Source organism: Heloderma suspectum, chromosome 5, assembly GCF_057233095.1.
Source record: "Heloderma suspectum isolate Gila_16-S chromosome 5, 16-S_ref, whole genome shotgun sequence".
Taxonomy (NCBI): domain Eukaryota; kingdom Metazoa; phylum Chordata; class Lepidosauria; order Squamata; family Helodermatidae; genus Heloderma; species Heloderma suspectum.
In genome coordinates, this window is record NC_139462.1 from 196,577,530 (window position 1) to 196,590,907 (window position 13,378).

Sequence of the window (13,378 nt, forward strand, 5' to 3'; positions counted from 1 at the left end):
AAGCAATAAATCTCTGCATGACTAAATTACATTTTCAAAACAATTGAAAAAGATTGTTCAAATTATGCATGGTTTTTTGGGGGAGCTGCATTCAGTACAGTTCTTTAAAAAGGATCAAGGGGAGATCCTGGAAATTACAGGGCAGTTAGCTTAATGTCTGTTCCACGTAAATTGGTGCAAAAGACAAGTCTTGCTGAAAAAGAATCCACATTCTGCATATGAAAGTCCTCACTCACGAAACTTTTAAAGTTCTCTCAGAGTATCAACAAGTATATGGACCCAAAAGGATCATTCCAAGCTAGAGGAATGAGCATTAAAATGGGCAATCAGAATGATCAAGGGACTGGAGCCACTCCCTTATGAGGACAAGTTACAACTTCTGGGACTGTTTAGCTTAAAAAAAAGCCAAGTAAGGGAAACTAGGCCTTCTAATCTGATTGCTGTAGCAACAGCTGGGTATACAAGGAGGCAGGCTTGTGAGGGAGCCCAGCTCACCAAGCACAAGGAGTCCCAGTGATGAAGCATCTCAGCACCAGTGACAAAGTGTCATCACACAAGCGAGTTAAGTGCTTTTGTGAGTTTAGCAACAGGGTGAGGAGGCCAGGACAGTCGACTCTTCCCTGCCTTCTCCTACTCCTAGTAAGTAACTATAAATAAATATATTTATATTTATAAATATAAATATTTATTTATATATTTATATAATATAATTTATATTATAATATAAATAATTATAATAATTAAATAAAATTAAATAAATAATTATATAATAATTTATAATTTATATAATAAATACACTCCCTGCCTTTTCCTAGTTAATAACTTAGTTTTCCAGGTAAACAAACCTGATAATAACACACACACACACACACACACACAAACACGCAGTTAGGAAGGTAGAAAGCCAGCAGGGGTGTGAGGGCTATCCAGTGTATTGTGACAGAAGTCATGGGTGTGTAATATACTCCTAGCTTGGTGTAATATACTCCCAGCTTTCAGGGAACAAGTTTGTTCCCTTGAAGCCAAGGTTGCTGACCTGGAGAAGCTGAGAGAAGAAGAGAGGTTGAAGGATGAGACGTTCGGGGACCCAGTGTCCTAATCCCTTGGTAACAGCTTCTCAGTTGTCACAGAGAATGGGAGTCTTGGGGAAGGAGGGTGTCATTCTGAGGAAAAGGAAAAAGATTTCTTAAAAGGGAAACATTCCTGGGAAGACAATATCCTCTCGCACCAAGGATGTGGTTCTGGGGGTGGGGCCTGTGTGGCAATGGGGAATTCAATCATTAGACATATAGACAACTGGGTTTGGGACAGGCAGGTCGACCACATGATAAATTGCCTGCCCGGTGCAAAAGTTGCAGATATCACGTGCTGTCTAGATCATTTTGTAGATAGAGCTGGGTGGAGTCAGTGGTCATGGTCCATGTTGGTATCAATGACATGGGGAAATGTAGTTGTGAGGTCCTGGAAGCCAAATTTAGGTTGCTAGTTAGGAGGTTGCAATCTGAAACACTATCTGTTCCACTCACAGAACCAGCAAGTCAGGGGAAGCTGAGAAGTCTCAGTGCATGGATGAGACAGTGGTGTAGGGAGGAGGGGGTTCAGATTTGTTCAGCACAGGTAACATTTTGGGACAAGCCAGGCCTGTACAAGAGGTATGGGTTTTGTTTGAACCAGAATGTAACCAGACTGGTAGTACTTAACATAAAAAGATGGCAGAGTAGCTTTTAAACCAAACCCTCGGGGAAAGCCGACAGGAGCTGGGAAGCATCTGATTCAGGTTGAATCATCCCTAGGGAATGAGGATGAAAATGTTTCCGATTGTCCAAATGTAGACGAGGAGGAAATATGGTGGAACATGATAGCCAATCAAAGAAGCCTAAGGGCCATAGCAGAAGATGGGCACATCAGAGACACCTGGGGAGGGATACCATGCTAATGCTAGAAGCCTCCAAGCCAAGATGGGAGAGCTGAAGTGCCTGGTTTTAAATGAGAACTCAGATATAGTGGGCATAAGGGAAACCTGGTGGGATGGAGAGAACCAATGGGATATGGTCATCTCTGAATAGAGCTCCAACTGAATTGGAGGGGTGTGGCCTGAGTACTCCCAGCAGCTGACTGGGCGGGAAGCTTCAGTCTGTTTCCCGCCACCCAGCTGAGCAGAGCAGAGCAGAGCAAGCTGCTCCAGCTGGTCCAGGGACTACAGAAGCAGGCAAGCTCCCAGAGAGCGAGCGAACAGGGGGAGCAAACAGGAGTTGGCCAGGGGAGTTCGGCAGGGTAGGTCAAGGGGGAGGCCCCTAACATTTTTTTTATTTTTTTTTATTTTTTTTTTACTAACTTTTTTTCATTTATTTGTCTTGTAACACACACTTCCACACCAGTGGGACTCTGCTTTTAACCTCTACTGAGTAGAGGAGCAGGCACAGGCTAGTCTAGAACAATCACAAAGCTAGACACAAAAAGGGAAAAGAGGCTATGGAAGGACAAGACTCTCCAGTGGTGGTGACCTGCAAGGTGTGTGCCATGTTTGTTTTCTTGCCTGAGAACAACATGGCCTACACCTGCAACAAGTGCAAGTTGATCACGCTGCTGGAGGAAAAAGTAAGTGGACTGGAGCGGCGACTGTCAACCCTCCGGGGAATAAGAGAACACGAAGAGTTCTTGGACAGAATGGGGGAACTACAGCAGCAAAGGGCAGACCAGAAGCTTGAAGAGCAACAGCAAGATGAGGCAGTGGGAAATGCTGAGGTGAAGAAAAATGGAGTAGAGGATACTCCTTGGAAAACGGTGACAGTTAGGAGAAGAAGAACTAGACGCCACTCTGCACCAGTGGAAGCGGTGGAGCTGTGGAACCGATTCCAGGTACTTGCAGATGAGACTGGAGGACAGCCTGCAGAGGAAGAATCACAGGGGAACCTGCATGAGAGTGAGCAAGAGGCTAAAGGTCAGTCAAACAGAGGCGATGAAACCCAGGCCTACAAGAAGAAGAAGAGAAGAGTGGTAGTAGTGGGAGACTCCTTGCTGCGTGGGATTGAGACCCAAGTATGTCGCGAAGACCCGTGGACTCGCCAGGTATGTTGTCTCCCGGGAGGACAGATTAGAGACGTGACTGAAAGGTTGCCTGCACTCATAAAGCCCACTGACAGGTATCCCTTTCTTCTCATCCATGTGGGAACAAATGATACCGCCAAGCGGAGCTACGAAGAGATCACGTCAGACTTTGAAGCTTTGGGAAGGAAACTCAAGAACTTTGGGGCCCAGATAGTTTTCTCATCCATCCTTCCAGTAGTTAGAAGAGGGATAGAAAGGGAACGAAAAATACTCCGGGTGAATGACTGGCTACGAAGGTGGTGTCGACGAGAGAGATTTGGATTCTGGGACCACGGGCTATACTTCCTGGAAGATGGGCTGTTGGCTAGGGATGGGTTGCACCTCACAAAGGCTGGGAAGAATGTGTTTGGCCACAGCATGAAGAACTTCATCAGGAGGGCTTTAAACTGAATCCTACGGGGAAGGGAGATGTAATGTTGGGGGTAAGAATGGACGTAGGCGCATGCACTGCAATGGAGAGAACAGCTCTGATAGCGCCCAATAATAGTCTTCAGACACATGTAGGAAGAAAGCCAGACTATGAAGCACATGGTCTTCGATGTCTATATACTAATGCCCAGAGTATGGGAAACAAACAGAACGAACTTGAACTCTTAATACAGGAGGGAAATTATGACTTGATAGGTATAACTGAGACTTGGTGGGATGACTCTCATGACTGGAATACAGCAGTTGAAGGATATAACTTGTTCAAAAAGAACAGGAGGAACAGAAAGGGAGGCGGGGTTGCACTGTATGTGAAAAATACATATCTCTGCACAGAAATACAGGAGGAGGAGCTTGGTAGCCCCATCGAGAGCTGGGTTGAAATAAATGGAGCAAAGAATACAAGGAACCTGGTGGTCGGAGTCTACTACCGGCCACCCAATCAAGGAGAAGACAAGGATGAAACTTTTGAAAAGCAAATAGCCAATGTTTTAAGGAAGCATGATGTAGTAGTAATGGGGGACTTCAATTTCCCCGATATTTGTTGGGAGACAAATTCTGCAAAACATGGCCCCTCCAGGAAATTCCTGACTTGTGTGGCGGATAACTTCCTCCTACAGAAAGTAGAGGAAGGAACTAGAGGATCGGCTATCCTTGACTTGATCCTAACCAACAGAGATGACTTAGTGGATAAAGTAGCAGTTACAGGAACTCTGGGGGAAAGCGACCATGTTGTACTTGAGTTCTTGGTTCTAAGGGAAGCAAAAGCCGAGTGTACTCAAACGCGTACCCTGGATTTTAGGAAAGCTGATTTTAATAAACTCAGAACAATGATCAGTAAGGTCCCATGGCAAGCAATGCTAGCGAGAAAAGGAGTCCAAGATGGGTGGGAACTTTTAAAAAAGGAAATTCTCAAGGCACAATCACAAACAATTCCAACAAGAAGAAAAGGTGGAAGACAACAGAAGAAGCCAATGTGGCTTCACAAAAAGCTTAGGGATGACCTGAAAACAAAAAAGGACACATATAGGAAGTGGAAAGAAGGCCAAGTAACAAAGGAAGAGTACAGGCAGGTAGCACAGAATTGCAGGGATGGCGTCAGGAAGGCTAAAGCGGAGAACGAGGTGAGGTTAGCGAGGGATGCTAAAAACAACAAAAAGGCTTTCTTCAGCTACGTGCATAGTAAAAGGCAGAGGAAAGAAATGGTTGTTCAGCTATTAAATAAGGATGGCAAAATGATAACAGAGGACAAAGAAAAGGCAGAGGTGCTCAATTCCTACTTTGGCTCAGTCTTCTCCCAAAAGAGGGTCTATGACCCCCCTGGCAAAGGCGAAGTACAGGCTGAAGGGGCAGGATTGCAGCTTGAGATCGACAGGCATATGGTCAAGGAACACCTCATTACTTTGAATGAGTTCAAATCTCCAGGGCCAGATGAACTGCATCCTAGAGTCATAAAGGAACTGGCAGAAGAACTCTCAGAACCGCTGTCTATTCTCTTTGAGAAATCATGGAGGACGGGGGAAGTGCCAGATGACTGGAGGAGGGCTAACGTTGTCCCTATCTTCAAAAAGGGTAAAAAGGAGGAACCTGGGAACTACAGACCAGTCAGTCTGACATCAATCCCTTGGAAAATTCTGGAGCAGATCATAAAGCAATCCATCTGGAAGCACCTTGAAAACAATGCCGTGATTACTCGAAGCCAACATGGATTTGTCAAAAACAAGTCCTGCCAGACAAATCTGATCTCATTTTTTGATCAAGTCACCTCCCTTGTAGACCGTGGGAATGCTGTAGACATCATATACCTCGACTTCAGCAAAGCTTTCGACAAAGTGCCCCATGATATCCTGATGAGCAAACTAGCTCAAAGTGGGCTAGATGAAACAACGATCATGTGGATCCACAGTTGGCTACAGAATCGGACTCAAAGAGTGCTTATCAATGGGACCTTCTCAAGCTGGGGAGAGGTAACGAGTGGGGTACCGCAGGGCTCAGTCCTGGGCCCAGTGCTCTTCAATATTTTTATTAATGACTTGGAGGAGGAGGTGCAGGGAATGCTGATCAAATTTGCAGATGACACAAAATTGGGAGGGATAGCTAATACTTTGGAAGACAGAAACAAAATTCAAAGTGATCTGGATAGACTGGAGTGCTGGGCAGAAAACAACAGAATGGCATTTAATAGGGACAAATGCCAAGTTCTGCACCTAGGAAAAAGAAACCAAATGCACAGTTACAAGATGGGGGATACGTGGCTCAACCACACTACGAGCGAGAAGGATCTTGGAATTGTCGTCGATCACAAGCTGAATATGAGCCAACAATGTGATGTGGCTGCAAAAAAGGCAAATGCTATTTTGGGCTGCATTCATAGAAGCATCGCTTCCAAATCCCGGGAAGTACTAGTTCCCCTCTACTCAGCACTGGTTAGGCCTCATCTGGAGTACTGTGTCCAGTTCTGGGCACCACACTTTAAGAAGGATGCAGACAAGCTGGAGAGGGTTCAAAGGAGGGCAACAAAGATGATCAGGGGACTGGAAACAAAGCCCTATGAAGAGAGACTGAAAGAACTGGGCATGTTTAGCCTTGAGAAGAGAAGACTGAGGGGAGATATGATAGCACTCTTCAAGTACTTGAAAGGTTGTCACAGAGAAGAAGGCCAGGATCTCTTCTTGATCATCCCAGAGTGCAGGACACGGAATAATGGGCTCAAGTTACAGGAAGCCAGATTCCGGCTGAACATCAGGAAAAACTTCCCGAGTGTCAGAGCAATACGGCAATGGAACCAATTACCTGGGGAGGTGGTGGGCTCTCCCACACTGGAGGCCTTCAAGACGAGGCTGGACAGCCATTTGTCAGGGATGCTCTGACTTGGATTCCTGCATTGAGCAGGGGGTTGGACTCGATGGCCTTGTAGGCCCCTTCCAACCCTACTATTCTATGATTCTATGATTCTATGAATGTAAACTCTGTAGGAGGGACAGGGAATGGTGTACTATAGGAGGTGTTGTTCTGAACATCAAAAAAGGCAGTGTCAAGCAGACTAGAAAACCTAAAAGGGGCAGACTTCACCACAAAAGTGCTATTGGTGACAATACTGGGCTCCAACAGTAATTTAGTACTAGAGATATGCTATTGTCCCCAGACTAGACATTCAGCTAGAATGTATACTGCAGGTTAGGAAACATAGGACTAAATTCAAAAGGTCACCAGCATGGTTCGTGAGCAGTGTCAAGGAAGCTATTAGAGAAATGAAGGCTTCCTTCAGAAAAGGGAAGTCTTGCTAACTTAAGTCTCATTCATTTCAGTGGGTTTTCTCTACATAGGACTAACTTTGGATACTACCCATGAGGCTGATTGGTGGGACATTCAGAAGCAATAAAAGGAAATACTTCTTCACACAATGCATAGTTAAACTATGGAATTAGCTACCACAACTTGTACTGATGGCCACCAATTTGGATGGCTTGAAAAGGGGATTCGACATATTCTGGAGGATAAGGCTGCTACTCTATAGATGGCTATATATTACCTCAACTAACAGAGGCAGTATGCCCCAGAATACCAGTTGCTAGGGTATATGAGCAGAGGGTGCGAATGTGCTCGTGTCCTACTTGTGGGCTTTGCATAGGCAGCTGCCAGGCCACCGTGGAAACGGTGTGGAGAATGTGAATAGGGAGACACTATTCTCCATGGTGTGGAGAATGTGAATAGGAAGACATTTCTAATACTAGAGCTAGAATCATCCCGTGAAGCTGATTGGTGAGATTCAGGGCAGATAAAAGTAAGTACTTCTTCACACAGAGCATAGTTAAGCTATGGAATTCGCTATCACTGGACATAATGATGGCCACCAATTTGGATGGCTTTAAAAGCGGGTTAGACAAATTCCTGGAGGAGAAGGCCATCAATGGCTACTAGTCCTGGTGGCTATCTGCTACCTCCAGAATCAGAGGCAGGGAGCCCGTGTACACCAGTTGCTGGAAAACGTGGGTGAGAGGTTGCTGTTGCACTCCTGTCCAGCTTGTAGGTTTTCCATTTACAGTTGGTTACCCACTGTGTGAACAGAATGCTGGACTAGATGGACCATTGGTCTGATGTAGTATGGCTCTTCTTATATTCTAATGATCAACAAAAGCTTTAGTTGATTCATCAGAGGGGAGGCGTAAGCTGAAGCTGAACCCTGACAAGACCGAGGTACTTTTGGTGGGAGACAAGAGGAGGTTGGGGGATGTTGACCTGGTGTTGAATGGGGTACGGCTACCCTTGAAAGACCAGATCTGCAGCTTGGGGGTCATCTTAGACTCCCAGCTGTCCATGGAGGCTCAGGCGTCAGCTGTGAGCTGGACAGCACTGTACCAACTCCATCTGATACAGCGGCTGCACCGCCTTCCCAATCATCTGCTCCCATCGGTAATACGTGCCCTGGTCTCCTCTCGTTTAGACTACTGTAATGTGCTCTACGTGGGGTTACCCTTGAAGATGGTTTGGAAGCTGCAGCTGGTACAGAACGTGGCGGCTCGCCTGATTAAAGGCAGCCACCAGCAAGAACACATCACTCCAGTGCTGAAGGAGCTGCACTGGTTACCAGTTTTTTCCAGGCCAAATTCAAGGTGTTGGTTTTGACCTTTAAAACCCTAAACGATTCCAGCCCAGCCTATCTCAAGGAGCACCTCCAGCAACACTAGATAGGCTGCTCAACAAGATCAGCCTCGGATGGCCTTCTCTTTGTCCCATCAGCCAGGACAGCTAGGCTGGTGAGGACAAGGGAGAGGGCCTTCTCTGTGGTGACCCCCACTCTGTGGAACTCCCTCCCTAGGGAACTCCTCCATGCCCCCTCTTTCATTAGCTTCCACCACGCATTAAAAACGTGGTTGTTCAGGCAGGCATTTGGGGTAGGTTAGGGTAATTTTAGAAATGTGATGTTTTTAATGTTGAATTTTATTGTTTTGAACTGCTTTTATTGTTGTACATCACCCAGAGTGGCTGGGTGACCAGCCAGATGGGCGATTAATAAATTTAATAAATAAATAAATAAATGTGTACATTTTAATTAGCAAAGGCAAATTTGAATTCATGGGGCTACAAGGAAAACATGTTTATTTATTTTTTTTAGGTTATTTTGCATCTGATGTGTTACTGCAGCGGTGAATAAAAAGGAAACAATCAAATATGGATTTTTTCCTCTAATACTGTTTAGTAGATTTTAGTAAAAATTCTAAATAGCCTTACATTTCTTTCTAATATCTCAAAGTCATCTATATTAATGTTTTGGTAATATGCAAATGCATTTAATTGTCACTAATTATCAGTTAAAAGGCAGGTGATTAATCAACTAAAATGCTATACTAAGTAAACAGCCTTCAGTGAACTAGAAAAATTAGGGCAGAGTATTTATCTGCTTGAGCAGATAACTCCTCATGTAGCCCTATTTTTTTTTTTAAGAGGAGGCACCAAAGCTGGTGCCTATGGCACCATCCATAAAAGTATTTTTAAAACCCATTTTCCTTTGAGGGATATGCACTTCATCCTCTCTCCTGCACGTGAATGCACACCCTCAGCTTCTGGTGTACACCTCAACAAAGGCTATCACTCTCCCCTCTTGCTCTTACACAGTGATCATTGTAATTTAGGAAAGGGACTTTGGTGGAAGTAGGGATGTCTGGATTTTGTGAAATCTGTCCCGTGTGTGTTTTGGGGATTGTGTGGTGTCATTAGTCCAGTGTCTGTTCACAGATGGATTCAAATGTTTTCCTGTCATGCGGAAAAATTATGTAAGAGGGTTCACAACAATTTACGTAATTTATATTAGTACATAACATTTAGCGTATTGTCCTCCATTCCATTCAGCTTTTCCCTGCATATATTTTCCAGGATGGCATATGTCTCAGGAGAAATATGCGTATTTTCTTACGAATAAATTTGTATAAATTTCAGGAAAGTAAAAACAAGATCCAAAAGTCCATGGACTCTGCGCAGCCTGAGGAGACTGGTCTGCAGTAGATTCTGCAGGTTGGATTCTTAGAAATCCAAACTCATTGTAGTCCATCTCAAATTTCTCCAGCATTCCTAGGTGGAAGCTTCTTCCGCTCTCCGTAACAAATGAGCATGTGTACATCCAGACAGAATATGGGGTAGCATATAGAAAGCTGCCATGGCTCTATTTTTTTTTCCTAATACTTTTTATTCTACTTTTATCTTTATAAATGAACCAAAGAACACCAACAACATAATCATCTTCTACAGTTTCCAACATTACAGTATGCTTAAGAGAACCCCTCAATAATGAAATAAGGGGAGGGGGGAAGAGAGGAAGAAAGGAGATAATATAAAAAGGAGAGAGAAGAACAAAGGGGAAGGAAACAAAAAAGAAGAAACACAAAAAGAGAGGAAAACAAAGCAAAATATAAACAGAAGTTTACATACAAACTTAAATTTAAACTACATTAAACATAAATTTCAAATATCACTCTACTTAAAGATTATACCAATCTTACAGGTCAATACAGCATAAATAATCAATTTCAATATTGTGTCTTCAGGCTTATAACAAAGAAGCAAGCTTAGAATTCATTTCCATTGGCCATATCATGCCTTTTAGCTACTATATAATGATAAAGCTTAAAAACAACCAGCAAAAAATATTTACAAATCCTAGTATCATAATATTGATAATAATAATTAAAAAGAAAAGAGATTATAAAGAATTAAAAAATAACAAAAAATAAACCAATCACTAATTTGGTTTATATACTATCTATACTACCTATATTTTATACTATCTATATTTATACTATCTATATTTTAGATAGTATCATTTCTAAATATATAAATGAGCATGCACATTTCTGTACATCCTTACACGGAAGATTTAAATACAGTCTATCATATCCATTTTAAGAGAAGAAGGGGGGGGGGGAAAGGAAAGGGATGAAAGAAAAAGAACAGATATTCATAATCAGCAATCTCTGGCCTTACAGACTAAACATAGCCAATTGTCAAAACATGTTTGTAAATTCCAGTTCATGGAGCTGGAGCAGAAGTCTCACGTGTTTTTCCGATTAGCCATGCCTCCGCCATTTTGTGATTTAGAAACTTCTTCATCTGACCTTCAGAGAAAATGCAAAACGTAGCAGGATATTTTAAATGATATTGTAGATTCATTTGTTTTGCCACATTTCTCGCCTCGGTAAATAGCCTTCTTTTATCAACAACTGCTTTGGTGTAATCCGGAAATAACATAACTCTATCTTGTTTTGATCCCCAAAAAAGATTTCCCCCGTCTTGCCAAACGCAGGATATGATTTTTTGTGGAGACTCTTGCAAATTGAACTATAATCGTATAGTCAGTCCCTTTAGCATTTGGCACATGGAATGTATGCTCAATATCAAGTACATAATCAGATGACAAAGGAAGTATCTCATGCAGAAGCTTATCTACAAAAGTAAACAAATTTATATCGGCAGATAAATCTTTGATATCAATAATATGCACATTTACTCTGCGTGTGAAAGCCTCCAACTGCGAGATTTTTGCAGAAAAATTATTATGAAAAGCTTGCGAGATGGTCTCCTGTACTGCCACTCGATCTTGCAACTCATTAACCTTCACCTCCATTTTTTGCCAAGAGTTATTAATTAAATCCACAGCCCCTTGCAGTATGGTGAAGGAATTTTGGATTGAATCCAGTCTCTTAGCCTGTTCAGCAGATTGCAAAGACAAAGCTTTTATCAGAGCAAGTAACTCCTCTATATTTTTATCACTTCTCGAAGCCTTTGCCAAGGGAGGTGTGGGAGGGGTCGATGACACTTTTCTAGGGATGGACGAAAGTCACTTACCTGTCCTCGAAGCTTTTCGCGGTGGGGGGGAGGCGCTTCGCTGCTCCCCCCGCGAAGTTCAGGCCGGGGGGGGGAGGCTTCCCGCCTCGCCCGGCCGAAATTCAGGCCAGGGGGGAGGCTTCCCGCCTCGCCTGGCCAAAATTCAGGCCTGGGAGGAGGCACCTCACCTCGCCCAGCCGCAAACTAAAAAGTTAAAAAAAAAACGCCCCCGTGATAGGCTACGTGACGATTAACGTAGCCTATCACGGCTAGATCTGCAAAGTCAGCCGTGATAGGCTACGTAAATCATCACGTAGCCTATCACGGGTGACTTTTAAAAAAAAAGCGCGTAAGCAAATGGCGTCCCCCATAGGGAGCTGCCATTCATGTTCCTTATTTGGTCGCTGTAGTCTACGTAAAGATTTACGTAGACTACAGCGACCAAATAAGGAACGGGAATGGCGGCTCCCTATGGGGGCCGCCATTATCTGTACGCGCTTTTTTTTTTTTTTTAAGTCACCCGTGATAGGCTACATGACGATTTACATAGCCTATCACGGCTGACTTTGCAAATCTAGCCATGATAGGCTACGTTAATCGTCACGTAGCCTATCACGGGGGCGTTTTTTTTTTTCTTTGATTGGAATGGTGGCGGCGGCAGCCGGTCAAAAGACCGGCTGCCGCTCCCGTCCCGGACGAAGACCCGCCGAACCGCCGGCCGGACCCGCCGCTGGGAGGGACATTTGCCAAAGGTAAGTCCCGCCCTGGGGGGGGTGCAGGGGGGTGCAGAGAGTTTCTCCCCGAAACTTGTTTGGGGGGCCAAACACGTTGGCACTCGGCTCCCCGAAGTTTCGGGGAGAACTTCTCCGCCAACCCTACACTTTTCTCCTCCTTGGTGTTGCCATCCTTTTTAAATAAATCTTGTAGGTCCTCGAATATTGCTGGTATTCCCTAGTCCATAAACACTAAAAACTACATTGGGGCACATCAGCCCTGGTTCCTCCTAATTAGATAGGAGTTTTCAAAACAACTTTGAGTGCTGATTAAGCTCTGGCAGACTTGCCTTGCAGTCCAGCCCCTCTGCTGTGTTGCAAAAAGAGCTGTTTTTTCCAAGGCTTAATCCAGAATGCTGCTCTTGCTTCCCCCTTTCATTCCAGGAAAGGTAAAAAGGTTTTTCAACCTTTTAAAAGCTGTTTGAGATAGCATCCCACAGAGACTCTGCAGAACGCCACCAGGGCGACATTGGCTCCGACCGGAAGTCATGGCTGTATTTATCTCAGTTCTGCCTACGCTGACTGGCAGCACCTTTCCAGGATTTCACATAGAAGTCTTTCTCAACCCTACCTAGAGTTACCAGGGAATGAACCCGAGACCTTTGACATATAAAGTAGGAGCTCCACCACGGAACTACAGCCCTTCTCCAAAGGGCATAGCCAGACACCTATTCTAAGTGTGATGGAAATGTTTTGAACACACATTCTCTGTCCAGAAAACAGTGCTGGCTCCAGGTTTTAGCAGGCTCTTGGGCAAGACACCCTCCATGGGCCCCCTTCCTCAGTGAGTTGACTTTCTTGCTGTCATTGCTTGTCAGGCAGAGAGCCAGTGAGCAAGCAGGCAGTGACATCTACTGCTCCTTCTTATCACGACCACCATTGTCTGGGCCAGAGCGAGAGTCAAGGGAAGAAGCAGGTTGCAATAATGAGGAAGAGGATCAACTCCAGGGGCCTGTTGTCAGTGGCCTCCTGCCAGGGTGTGGGCCTTGGCCAGGTGTCCAACCATGCCTACCCTTCACATCCACCCTGCTCAGGAGTAATGCAACCAATCTGTCCTCAAACCACATCCATCACAACTAGCAAATCATATTTCTCTTTTGCCCATATCTTTCTTATATAAGTGGGATGGCGCAAAACTACCGTATGACTAGGGATGGACGAAAGTCACTTACCTGATCCCGAAGCTTGCTTCGTGGTGGGGGGGAGGCGCTCTGTCCCTTCCCCTGAAATTCTGGGTGGGGGGGAGGCGCCCC